At 37.6% G+C, this 13,686-nt stretch overlaps 1 protein-coding gene across 4 annotated transcripts in view; it reads left to right on the top strand.

Annotated features, from left to right (window-relative positions):
* LOC143233722 (uncharacterized) overlaps window positions 1–13,686 on the top strand; it is a 64,502-nt gene that overhangs the window by 20,359 nt on the left and 30,457 nt on the right. The window contains exon 1 of one of the 4 annotated variants that reach the window (XM_076470275.1): window positions 644–1,048. The exons of 1 other annotated variant lie outside the window; for it this stretch is intronic. The gene's annotated coding sequence lies outside the window, so the exon portion shown is untranslated. Of the gene's footprint in view, window positions 1–643; window positions 1,049–7,055; window positions 7,423–11,855; window positions 12,584–13,686 lie in introns of those variants that run through there. 2 more of the 4 variants (XM_076470278.1, XM_076470277.1) reach the window with 2 other exon arrangements.

Raw genomic sequence — 13,686 nt, 5'->3', positions numbered from 1 at the left:
TCATTCAACACAGGAAGCTAGAGTTGAATAACCATCAAAATGCAACGGGAATTATATTAGTAATTTAGGGTATTTGAGTTTCACTTATGTCTCCTTACATCACACGCATGCGCATTCTTGGTTGTTGCTAGATGTTACAGCTGTGTAAGAAGAGCGTGTGGAAAATGAAGTTTTGTCTATTTGTTGAACTAAAAGCTATACAATAAGCTATATGCAAGCCGCGGATATCGAAACACGATTTTTAGCGTTATTAGCCCTTATATTTACCACTGACTGAACCACGGACAGGAAAATTAAAAAGCTTTGACTTGTTAGATGTTATAGCCTGGGTAAGATACGTGTCTTTAATATCCGAGAATGGTAATACACACACAACTTTGTTAGATGATAGATATGTTTGAATTTTTAGCTTAATTGAAAATCCTAGAAAATGTTTGAATGTATATTTTATTATTCAAAATGCAGCGTTTTATGTATTTAAAAATAATAAAAAAGTGGTAAATGTGAACCAAGGAAAGAATTGATTATGTCCATGATTCTTAGCTCAATAACCGGTTGGTTTACGGATAATACATACCTCTACATATAGTAGTACAGAACAAGTTAGTTAACAATACCCTCGTTTAATATTATTGCGTTTGTTAGGATAAAGCGATGGAGCACCAGCACGAAGCCGCATCTTGTTTGGAGCGTAACCCATGCGTTTAGTGGTTGTACGTACTGCGCATGATCATGGGTGTTAGTATAGTAAGCTAGCTCACACACCAGGCGACGAGGTTCGCTGATCGAGTTTGACAGGAGTTTTAAAATAACGGCAATTCAAATGTTAGTTTAGTTTCCTTTGTTTAGGTCATAATTACTGTAAAACTGAGAAGAAAAAGTAAAATACACTGTTTTTGTATATTTATGCCGGAAAATATTTTAGTTTACGTATGCCAATTCTATCTTACTAATGGTCATTAGAAGTTGCCGGTAGTGCTGGCGTTGGAAGTTTCGTGTTTAATTTTGTGAAGCGAAACGATTGTATCTCTATATGGCAGTCTCAAAGGTAGGACATGACTTTGTTATGTTAGATGATTGTTACTTAAAATATGTACAAAAACACTTTGTTTATAACTTGAAATTCTCTTATCAAATATTATACCCTTCTGTGACAAATACTAACCGTTAGAAAGTCTTCACAGATAAAACAGTTGTTTGAAGCTTGGACTGAGAGTAGAGAATCGCATGCGACTAAATTAGAAAAATCAGAATTTGAAACAGTGCCTAAGTGCATGTTTTCAGTTTTTCAGAACTGATGTATATTTATTCGACAATCCAAACTTTTATCTGTTTAATTCTTTAACTACCTGTACCCCGTGGGGACAGCGGGAAGTTCACGCACTTACAACGCTAAAATGTGGGGCTCGATTTCCCGCGATGGACACTGTAGATAGCATGTGTATGGAAAATAAAGGGAAGCGAAGTTTAACCTGTTTGTTTTTGAGCGAAAAGCTACACAATGGGCTATGTGAAAGCCTCTGGTATCGAAACACGATTTTTAACGTTATTAGACCTTAGACTTGCCACTGATTTACGGATACGAAATTAAGAAGCATTATCTGTTGGTAGATGTTGTTCACTGTGTAAGACGCGTGTATTTAATATTCTGGATTGGTGATATATAACACAGTGTGGCTTTGCTCTAAGAAACAAATTTAACTAGCCTAGCTATATATGTATTTTCGTTGTTTCTATGGTCGCCCCAGCGGTAAATCGGAAGGCTTATTTAACGGCTTTCAATACATATATTTGGCGCAACACAAATAAACCATTGTATTTTTTGCGTTTAACAAAACCTTTTACTTTATATGTTTTTTTTTCAATTGCTATAAGCTGATATTTCTGTTTACTTACTTTTTTTATGATAATATAAATATTATATTTTGTGGTGAAGGTATTCAGTGATGATGTTCACCAAAGAAACTAGCCACAAGTAAAGCGCTAATCTACTGCAATATGCCAGTCGTATTACATCTCTCACATTCGGTGCTGACGAGGACTTTCGCATAACACCAAGGCTCATCAGGTTGTCTGGGATACGTCAGACACATAAGTGGTCTAGACTAAAATATATATATGTTATCAGTTTCCACGAACAACTACTGTGGTGTGAATCATGTTAATGAAGTAACTTCCTAACATGAGTGTCATTTAAATAATGTATAAATGAGGCTTTTAGGGTAATAATTACTTACACAACATTATTCAGTTTATAGTTTATAAATTGTCACTCATATTTATTATTCTGTTTTCATTTGAACAAATTTTTCTCTTTCAGTTATGAACCCGAGCTTTATGTCATATAAACGCAGAGAGAGTAGATCTGGTTTGGATAATTTTGTTGGAAAAAGTAATTCGTTTTTGACTGGTTGTGAAAAATTAGAACTTTAGCAAAGTTATTGTGTTGCTGTTAAGAACAAATGTGTAAGAAAAAGTAGAATTAATCGAACTATTTTATCAAACTATCAAATTTTGTTTCGTAACACGTCCGAGATTCAGCTGTTAGTTCCCATAAAATAGAGTTTAATATACGCATACAGGTCTGAGAATTTTATCCCAAGTATAGAGTGGTTTAAAACTATTTTAATCAGTTGAAAAATCATTAAGGAGATTGCAACGGAACTTGAAATTTTTGAAGCGGGTTTGTTTGTTTTGAATTTCGCGCAAGGCTATTCGAAGGCTATCTGCGCTAGCTGTTCCTAATTTAGCAGTGTAAGACCAAAAGGAAGGCAGCTATTCATCACCGCTCACCGCCAACTCTTGGGCTACTCTTTTTACCAAGGAATAGTGGGATTGACCGTGACATTATAACGCCCCCACAGCTGAGAGGGCTAGCATGTTTGGTGTGACGGGGATTCGAACTCGCACTCCTCAGATTACGAGTCGAACGTCTTAACCCACCTGGCCATGCAGGGTCCAGGTATAAATAAGCTCTAAGGGCTAGAGATTCCAACAAATATATCGTGCGGCGCTCCAACAGAAGTTCTGCAAAGTAGATTTTTTTTTAAGTGGAATCAGAGCACAGAACATTCGTTGAAACAACAAAATCCCGTCCGTGACAGAAACGTGCAACTGTGTTTTTTAATATGAGAACATCATATGTGTGACCGTGACTAGAATATACATATAAATAGTAAACTATGGTCAGGTGGTTAAGGCACTCGACTCATAATCTGAAGTTCGCGGGTTTGAATCCCCATCACACTAAAGATGCTTGCCCCTTCAAATGTAGGAGCATTATAAGGTGACGGTCAATTCCACTATTCCTTGGAAAAAGAGTAGCCCAAGAGTTGGCGGTGGATGGTGAAGACTAGCTGCCTTTCCTCTAGTCTTGCTCTTTTAAATTAGAGACAACTAGCGAAGGTAGCCCTCGTGTAGTTTTATGCGAAATTCTAAAAAAAAATGAACTTGTGTCACAGAAAAGAACTATACAAGGTTGTTTTTGTTTCTTTGTTTGTAGTTAAGCAGAAAGCCATCTATGGGCTATCTCTACTGTGCTCATCTTGAATGCTGAAACCCAGTTTTTAGCGTTATGTGCGTTTGGGGATGAGCGGTAGTTCTGGATGTATTGATGGAAATATTGAAGAATAATCACGTATACTTTGTGTATGTGGATCTCAGATTTGAAAGATGTTGAAATAGACTGTGATGACTTAAATGGTCTGAGCTGAATCTACCGACGAGATTAAGAACCTTAATAACGGATATATCGATAAAAGAAAGCCTATGAAAACATATTGACAGACATTGACTCAGGAAAGGTTACAATCTTAAGATGTACAGTCATGTGAAAAAGTTAGGACACCCTATGAAAGCTTGTGTATTTCTGTAACATTGTTGGATATACAGATATTTAATTTCAACTTTAACAATACTGAGAACTATAGGAATATAACTAAACAGTTAAAACTGAAGAAAAGACTTTTAAAGATCTTCTATAAATGTAATTCTACAAAAATGCATAATCTAACTGAGGAAAAGTTAGGATACTCTACCCCTAATAGCTACTGTTACCCTCTTTGGCTGAAATAACTGCAGTGGACGCCTCTTGTAGCTATCTATCAGTCTCTGACATCAGACTGAAGAAAGTTTGCCCCACTCCTCAATGCATAATTCTTTCAGCTGTGAGATGTTTGAGGGGTTTCTTGCATGTACAGCACGTTTCAAGTCACCCAACAGCATCTCAATGGGATTAAGATCTGGGCTTTGACTCGGCCATTCCAGGACTCTTCATTTCTTAGTTTTCAGCCAGTCCTTGGTGGATTTACTGGTATGTTTTGGGTCATTGTCGTGTTGCAGGGTCCAGTTCCGCTTCAGCTTTAATTTTCGTACAGATGGTCTCACATGATTCTTAAGCACCCTCTGATACACAGTAGAATTTATGGTGGATTCTATGATTGTGAGCTGTCCAGGTCCTGCTGCAGCAAAGCAGCCCCAAACCATGACACTTTCACCTCCATGCTTCACAGTTGGCATGAGGTTCTTTTCCTGGAATGCTGTATTTGGTTTACATCAAACATGTCCTCTGTTCTGGTGTCCAAGTAATTCAATTTTGGACTCATCTGTCCAAAGAACATTATCCTAGAAGTCCTGGTCTTTGTCTACATTCTCTGTGGCAAACCTCAGTCTGGCCTTTATGTTTCTCTTAGAGAGCAAACGTTTCCTCCTTGCACACCTCCCATGCAAGTTAAACTTGTGTAGTCTCTTTCTGATTGTAGAGGCATGCACTTTCACATCAACAGTAGCCAAAGCCTGCTGTAGGTCCCGTGATGACATGTTAGGGTGTTTGGAGACCTCTTTCAGCATCTTGCGGTCTGTTCTAGGGGTGAACTTGCTTGGACGACCAGACCTGGGCATGTTGGCAGTTGTTTTGAAAGCCCTCCACGTGTTGACTATTTTCCGGACAGTGGAATGGCTGATTTCAAAATCTTTTGGGATTTTTTTAAATCCCTTACCAGACTCATAAGCTGCTACAATTGTTTTTCTGAAGGCCTCAGACAGCTCTTTTGCTCTCAACATGGTGCTCACTCTCACTTCAACAGTCAGGAGCACACCAAACTAAATGTCTGAGGTTTAAATATGGCAAGCCTCATTCAAAGTGCTGAGTAACAATCTTCTAATCATGTCCACCTGGTGTGATACACCTGTGTGTGAGTTGAACCATTATAAGTAGGAATAAATGTGGGGGTGTCCTAAGTTTTTCCTCAGTTAGAATATGCATTTTTTTAGAATTACATTTATACAGAAGATATTGAAAAGTATTTTCTTCAGTTTTAATTGTTTAGTTATATTCCTATAATCTCTCAGTATTGTTAAAATTGAGATTAAATATCTATATATCCAAAAATGTTACAAAAATACACAGGCTTTTATAGGGTGCCCTAACTTTTTCACATGACTGTATATTGTGTAAACAGAACCTAGTGAGGTGAAACACACTATTGTTCTTTACTGTATACAGAGTGTGAACAGAACCTAGTGACGTGAAACACATAGTTGTTCTTTACTCTGTACAGAGTGAAGAGAGCCTAGTGATATGAGGCACATTATTATTCTTTACTCTGTACAGTTTGAATAGAACCTAGTGAGGTGAAACACATAGTTGTTCCTTACTCTGTACAGAGTGAAGAGAGCCTAGTGATATGAGGCACATTGTTATTCTTTACTCTGTACAGTTTGAATAGAACCTAGTGAGGTGAAACACCTTGTTCTTTACTCTATAAATAGTGAACAGACCCTAGTGAGGTGAAACACATAGTTGTTATTTACTCTATACAGTGTGAACAGAACCTAGTGAGGTGAAACACATTATTGTTCTTTACTCTGTACAGAGTGTGAACAGAACCTAGTGAGGTGAAACACATTATTGTTCTTTACTCTGTACAGAGTGTGAACAGAACCTAGTGAGGTGAAACACATTATTGTTCTTTACACTATACACAGTGTGAACAGAACCTATTGAGGTGAAACACATTGTTGTCCCTTACTCTATACAGAGTGTGAACAGAACCAAGTGAGATGAAACACACTCTTGTTCTTTACTCTATATACTAAAGTATGAACAGGACCCATGCGGTGAAATAAAAGCTTCTTCCCTCCCTCTAGTTTGTTTCACACACACAGAAATACTGGTAATACACACGGAAAGGAAGTAACCTGATACTGAAAACGTTTACACATATACTTAATTATTTTATAAACACAGATCGTGAACAAACTTTGCACTATTTATTTGGTGCAAAAAGAAAAGTGCAAGTCAGATCCAATGTTGAGTTTAAATTATAAACCAATAGGAATGTAGAGGTTTAAAAACGTTCCCTAGATATTAACAATACTTTTATATGTATATTTAAGAAACACTCATCAATAGATTTCTCACATCAAATATGCATAACAGGTATTTGCTTCTATATGTAAAAACTAGCGTATATAGCAAATGTTTAATATATTTACAAATAAAAAACGGATATACATATAAAACGAATGGCGTTTATTTAACTACCACACTTCTCTGTAATATCCTAACCCCACGTTTTCCTGTTCTTACGAAACTGTATCTACGGTGGAAAGTGTTACCAGAACGACGGTTGTCTGTGTTACTATAGCACTTAAATTCCGTGTCCTGGCAGTCGGTAATCTCTCTCTCTTTTCCTTTGACACATACAATCATTAAGGAAAAAAAAAAAAGACTTCTGGTTTAACAGTCGAAAGCAAACATCAGGGTAAATAGACAGATGAAAATACTTCCAGATAATCAACTAGATACAGCAGCTGATAAATATGAATAAAAACTCGTAAAAAATGGGAACATACTAACAATGGCAGACTTATGACGTTGGACAAAACAAACACCAATTTAGCGAGTAAACGCGTTGTAGAGATGCTCAGAGAGAAAAAACAACAACAGTATTCTGAGCAGTGAAGCAACGAGATCTCATGGGTGTTCTTAACCACTGTTGTTAACTGCTGTTAGGGCGGGTTCCTACAAGGTCAGGGGGGGGGGAGTGAGCGTGGACTTAATCCAACGAGTGAGTGAGGTAATTTTTGCCCTTGATTGTAAGCTTTTCCTGGTCTTGGTTTTCTTTACTTTACATTCACTCGTACGTCGTGTCCTTCTTTAACTGTATTTCGAAACATTAAGTACAGTTATTTCAAATGTTCGCGCAGCGACTGCTAATTTATTTAGGTATATAGATGATAAAGTCGATTCTCCATCAGCCCTCGGAGATAGCGTGGCTTCTTTCGGCTTGACTGGTTCTCCGAGTAAATGGCGGAAAGCAAAGTGAAGATTCAAATCTGTATTTATTATCTTCCACGTACTGACACTCTTCGACTACATAACGGTCTACAATTTCAGGACACGCATTAGAGTGCAACGAGGTAATGTTTGTTTGTTTTGAATTTCACGCAAAGCTACACTAAGACTATCTGCGCTAGCCGTCCCTAATTTAGCAGTGTAACACTAGAGGGCAGGCAGCTGGTCATAACCACACACCGCCAACTCTTGGGCTACTCTTTTACTACAAATAGTGGGACTGACTGTCACATTATAATGCTCCACGGCTGAAAGGACGGGCATGTTTGGTGTGATGGGGATTGGAACCCGTGACCCTCAACTTACGAGTCGAATTCCTTAACCACCTGGTCATGCTGGGCCAACGAAGTAGTAATGTTCGTTACAGATGCTGACTTGCTGCTTGGCCTTGCGTTTATCATGCTCCAAGAGTTTTAAGATTTACGCCTTGTTACCAAGAAAACATGCTCCGTCCTTTGTAGCCACGCGTATGCTATAAGAATGACGCCGAGTCAAATCACACTATCCGTTAAGACAAGAGTAGCTCAAGAGTTGGCAGTAGGCGCTGTTGATTAATTGACTTCCTTCTAGCACATCAGTCCAAAACGAGGGGCAGTAATCCGTTGTGTAACTATCCGCGAAGGAAAGGAGCCTCTATATCGTAGTTGTTAATTTCTTATTTGTTAAGCCCAGAGCGATACAATGAGCTATCTATACTTTGTTCATCGCGGGTATCAATAACAGATTTTTAGTGTTATAAACCCTAAGACTCACCGCTAAGCTAATGAAGGATGTGACTCCTCAACGTTTTGATAATGGGGTCAAATAAAGCAGCATTTATTTGTATATTATATAACAATGACGCAAGAAGCAGGGAGAGCGCCTTCCCCCTAGAACTGTGTAAAAACAGAAAGCTTAAGTTGTAATGGCTACACTCAAGTAGAAGAATTCCTATGTAACCGAAACAACAACGTAAATTCCGTTTAGAGATTCAATATTTTCATTCGTCAATATTAAAAAAACAAAACAATAAATGTATGTATTATATTACATTAAATAGTGTTTAGGGACAACAAGGGATCTGTTAATCCATCTCAGTTGTCCCATCCTCTAAGCCATACAAAAACTATTAAGTAAAAAATAAATTAGAGCCAACCACTTATCATTCATGTTTGTATCAAGCTTTCTTTCAAACTCACTCAAAGTTACTACCTCCACAACATTCGAAGTCAAACCACCCGTACCACAGGCCAACAACCCTATTTGAAAAATAAAATTGTCTTAATTGAAAACGGCTTCTGCCATGCCTAAATCTATATTTGTGTCTCCTAGTTCTATAATTATCGCTGTTAAGTATTAAAACTTTTAATGCATCAACATTATCAGTTCCTTTTAGACTCTTAAACACTTCAATCAGATCCCCTTTAACTCTTCTTTTTTCAAGAGAAAACAGTTCTAAGGATCTTAAACTTTCTTCATATGAAAACCCTTCCATCCCAGGTACCATTTTAATAACCACCCTCTGAAACCTTTTTAACAATTCAATGTCTTTCCTAAGGTACGGAGCCCAAGACTGAACACAATACTCCAAATACGGCCTAACCAGTGTCACTAATTGCTAGAAAACAAACATTCTTCATGTGTAAGTAATACCTGACAGTTTCAAGTTTGTGGAAAGTTGCTCCCACTAACAATAAAAGTTCCTACATCAATGTTAAATAGTGAAACAAAAGTATTTCTACCAAGAATATTTAAGTGCAATACGACACATCGGTACACACTCGGTTATTTAACAGATTTTCTTTTCAAGAGAGCTTCATATTCGACTGAAGCAATGACCTCATACAAGGCCAGAATAAGGGTTTTTTTCGGCCCTAGGCTTTTCTACTCATAGAGGCCTCCTCGAGACAAGACCTCTGTGTGTAATACTTTTATAGTCATGGCTTGAGGTCCCCTAATTAGTGGAAGACACGACCATGGGCTTCAGCCCAGTAAGCCCATGTCTTAATCCGGAGTTGCCTATGTTTACTGGTGGGTCAGCAATAAGTTTACAAACTTACAGTGCTAAAATCCGGGATTCGATTCCTCGCGGTGGACAAAGCGCATTGTGTAGCTTTGCTCCCCCCTTCACAATAAACTATCAAGTGACTATTGAATTGAATGTACATGCATCTTCTTACTGTGATTTTTAAACAAGTATTTTCCAAATCACTCTAATTTCATATTAGAGGTCAAAATGTAACAGTAACAAAATAAATACATTTGGTAAAATATCTTATATTTATAACACCAAGGTGTTTAATTGGTGGAAACGTATGAAGTTCACAAAGTGCTTCTGATATAACAAATCTCAGGTGTGCAAACTGAAACAGGTTTTCGTAGCCGTTTGCTCTTTCCTATTTCCTGTACAGTGTGGTGACATATTGCTTGAGTGAATTTCACTGAGAGAACTACAGTCATGTGAAAAAGTTAGGACACCCTATGAAAGCCTGTGTATTTTTGTAACATTTTTGGATATATAGATATTTAATCTCAATTTTAACAATACTGAGAGATTATAGGAATATAACTAAACAATTAAAACTGAAGAAAATACTTTTCAATATCTTCTGAATATGTAATATAAAAAAATGCATATTCTAACTGAGGAAAAACTCAGGACACCCCCACATTTATTCCTACTTATAATGGTTCAACTCACACACAGGTGTATCACACCAGGTGGACATGATTAGAAGATTGTTACTCAGCACTTTGAATGAGGCTTGCCCTCTTTAAACCTCAGACATTTAGTTTGGTGTGCTCCTGACTGTTGAAGTGAGAGTGAGCACCATGGTGAGAGCAAAAGAGCTGTCTGAGGCCTTCAGAAAAACAATTGTAGCAGCTTATGAGTCTGGTAAGGGATTTTAAAAAATCCCAAAAGATTTTGAAATCAGCCATTCCACTGTCCGGAAAATATTCAACAAGTGAAGGGCTTTCAAAACAACTGCCAACCTGTCCAGGTCTGGTCGTCCAAGCAAGTTCACCCCGAGAGCAGACCACAAGATGCTTAAAGAGGTCTCCAAACACCCTAACATGTCATCACGGGACCTACAGCAGGCTCTGGCTACTGTTGATGTGAAAGTGCATGCCTCTACAATCAGAAAGAGACTCCACAAGTGTAACTTGCATAGGAGGTGTGCAAGGAGAAAACCTTTGCTCTCTAAGAGAAACATCAAGGCCAGACTGAAGTTTGCCAGAGAGAATGTAGACAAAGACCAGGACTTCTGAAGTAATGTTCTTTGGACAGATGAGTCCAAAATTAAATTATTTGGACACCAGAACAGAGGACATGTTTGGCGTAAACCAAATACAGCATTCTAGGAAAAGAACCTCATACCAACTGCGAAGCATGGAGGTGGAAGTGTCATGGTTTGGGGCTGTTTTGCTGCAGCAGGACCTGGACAGCTCACAATCATAGAATCCACCATGAATTCTACTGTGTATCAGAGGGTGCTTGAGGATCATGTGAGACCATCTGTACGAAAATTAAAGCTGAAGCGGAACTGGACCCTGCAACACGACGATGACCCAAAACATACCAGTAAATTCACCAAGGACTTGGTGAAACTAAGAAATGGAGAGTTCTGGAATGACCGAGTCAAAGCCCAGATCTTAATCCCATTGAGATGCTGTGGGTGACTTGAAATGAGCTGTACATGCAAGAAACCCCTCAAACATCTCACAGCTGAAAGAATTCTGCATTGAGGAGTGGGGCAAACGTTCTTCAGACCGATGTCAGAGACTGGTAGATGGCTACAAAAAGCGTCTTACTGCAGTTATTTCAGCCGAAGGAGGTAACACTAGCTATTAGGGGGTAGGGTGTCCTAACTTTTTCCTCTGTTAGAATATGCATTTTTGTAGAATTACATTTACAGAAGATCTTGAAAAGTCTTTTCTTCATTTTTAATTGTTTAGTTATATTCCTATAATCTCTCAGTATAGTTAAAATTAAGATTAAATATTTATATGCTCAAAAATGTTACACAAATATACAGGTTTTCATATGGTGTCCTAACTTTTTCACATAATTGTATATAGTAAAGAGGAACAATTTGTTTTACGTTACTATGTTCTCTTTACACTCTGTATAGAGCATACAACAACAATGTGCTTCACCTCACTAGGTTCCGTTCACTCTGTATAGAGTAAATAAGAACGTGTCTCAGCTCACTGGGTTCTATTCACATTCTATAAAGTAATGAAGAAAAATGTGTATCATCGTTTTGTTTACACTCTGTATATAGTAAAGGACAACAGTGTGTATCACATCACTATGTTCTGTTGACACTGTGTATAGAGAAAAACAATATATTTCACGTGATTAGGTTCTATTCACAATCTGTATAAAATAAACAATAACAATGTGTTTCACCTTACTGGGTTCTTTTCCCACTCTGTATAGAGTAAAGAACAACGTGTTTCACCTTACCAGGTTCTGTTCACCCTCTGTACAGAGTAAAGAACAACGTGTTTCACCTCACTACGTTCTGTTCACACTCTGTATAGAGTAAAGAACAACAATGTGTTTCACCTTACTAGGTTCTATTCACACTCTGTATATTGTAAAGAACAACAATATAAAATCGAACAAGTTAACTACAGATATTTGCTTTTCCCCCGACTCCTCTTTGTTCCATAGATGTCGAAATCACTGGTGTATGAAAAGTAGCACTACGGGTCCATCTTTTATCTTTTTTAAGTTATTGCCCTATAAACTTTTCGTTCAAAATAAGAACTCATGATTTGGGCTGAACGTTGAGATACAAAAAATCGTATAAAACGCTATTTATACGTATAGTATAATACTTTAAATGTTACGGTTTAAACGCCGAAAGCCGGCGAAATACCGTTAAAACCAATGAGCCTAAAAATTGTTTTAAAGACATTTCATCTACAAAGTAGAAATTGAGATGAACGTGGGAAAAACAAATATGTATTTTGAAAACAAAGATTGGTTTCATTGGATTTTCAATATTTTTTCGGTTTTGGCGTTTAAACCATAAACGTATAAAATCGAACAATCCGGTTCCCCACCCTCATGCATAATTTCCAGTCATGTGGTGGTCGAATTTTTTTTTTCTCGAAGGTAATCAGCACGAGTTGTATAGCTCGCGGCCTTTAGCGGCAGTCACGAGTAGGAGTGTTTCCGATACAGTTCGTATTTTCGTCGGCAGGAGTGGGAGTCGCGTAAACGTGCAGTATTCGGTAAGTTGTGTTCGAAGTTATTTTCCTCGTATTGAGGTACGCGTACGTTGCACCATTTGTTAACCGTCGTTCAATCTGTAGTTGTTATTTGATTGGTACATGTTATAACTCAGCGTGTCCATGGCGAAGTCGTGTTCAGTTGACGTTTGAAAAAGGCAAGCAACGTATTAAGAGGTAACATGAAATACGAACCAAGTCTGGTCCATGTAATAAACAAAGTATACGTGGTGTTTTTTTGTTTGTTTGTTTTGTACTTTTTTTTCGAAATATTATTGATAAATAACAAAACTTCTTTATTGTTCCTTCTTTTTCACCCCTTCGTGACATAGCGGTAAGTCTGTAAGCTTACAACGCTAAATCGGAGTTTTGATAGTCGTGGTTGATGGAGCACAGATAGCCTACAGTGTAGCTTTAAGTATAACAACAAAACAAATGTTTCGTATGTTTATAAACTGTAACTATAATAAAGTGCAACGGTACTTAACCGTGAATTGTAACGAGTTTACCATCGTATATTTATTTTAATACGTATGCTTGTTTTTGTATAGTGTTCGTTTTTGCATAAGACGTATATTCTTAACTTTGTATTGCGCAAGTCCCCTGCCTGGTCTCATAACTTGTAGAGAATTTTTGAAAGTGAGAAGCAACACCATTTATTTACACAACAAAAACGAGCTAGATCATTGTTGAATATTCTAGAAACATGCGTGATTGGTATATATAAAGCGAAGCACCATGACACTTCCCCCAGTGGCTCAGCGGAATGTCTGTGGACTTACAACGCTAAAATCTGGATTTCGATACCCGTGGTGGGCAGAGCACAGATAGCCCATTATGTAGTTTTGTGCTTAATTTAAAATCAACAGCACCATGACACAAATTATAATAATATTATTGGTCAGCTACAGTCAGTGTTGCCTAGGTAGGTATAATTGTGATTAACGTTTATTAATCTGGAAACTACAGAATTTGGCTATGAACGTTATAGATTTTAAACATTGCAAATCGTTCAACTTTAGTGAATTGCTTCGGACGATAGAATTTCGAGGATAACATTAAATATCTTCCTTGGTAAGAAGTTAACTTGTGAGCGGTGTGGCGCC

Source organism: Tachypleus tridentatus, chromosome 12 (assembly GCF_004210375.1).
Source record: "Tachypleus tridentatus isolate NWPU-2018 chromosome 12, ASM421037v1, whole genome shotgun sequence".
Lineage (NCBI taxonomy): Eukaryota > Metazoa > Arthropoda > Merostomata > Xiphosura > Limulidae > Tachypleus > Tachypleus tridentatus.
The sequence above is the reverse complement of the archived record's forward strand: the minus strand, read 5'-3'. Positions and strand labels throughout refer to the sequence as shown.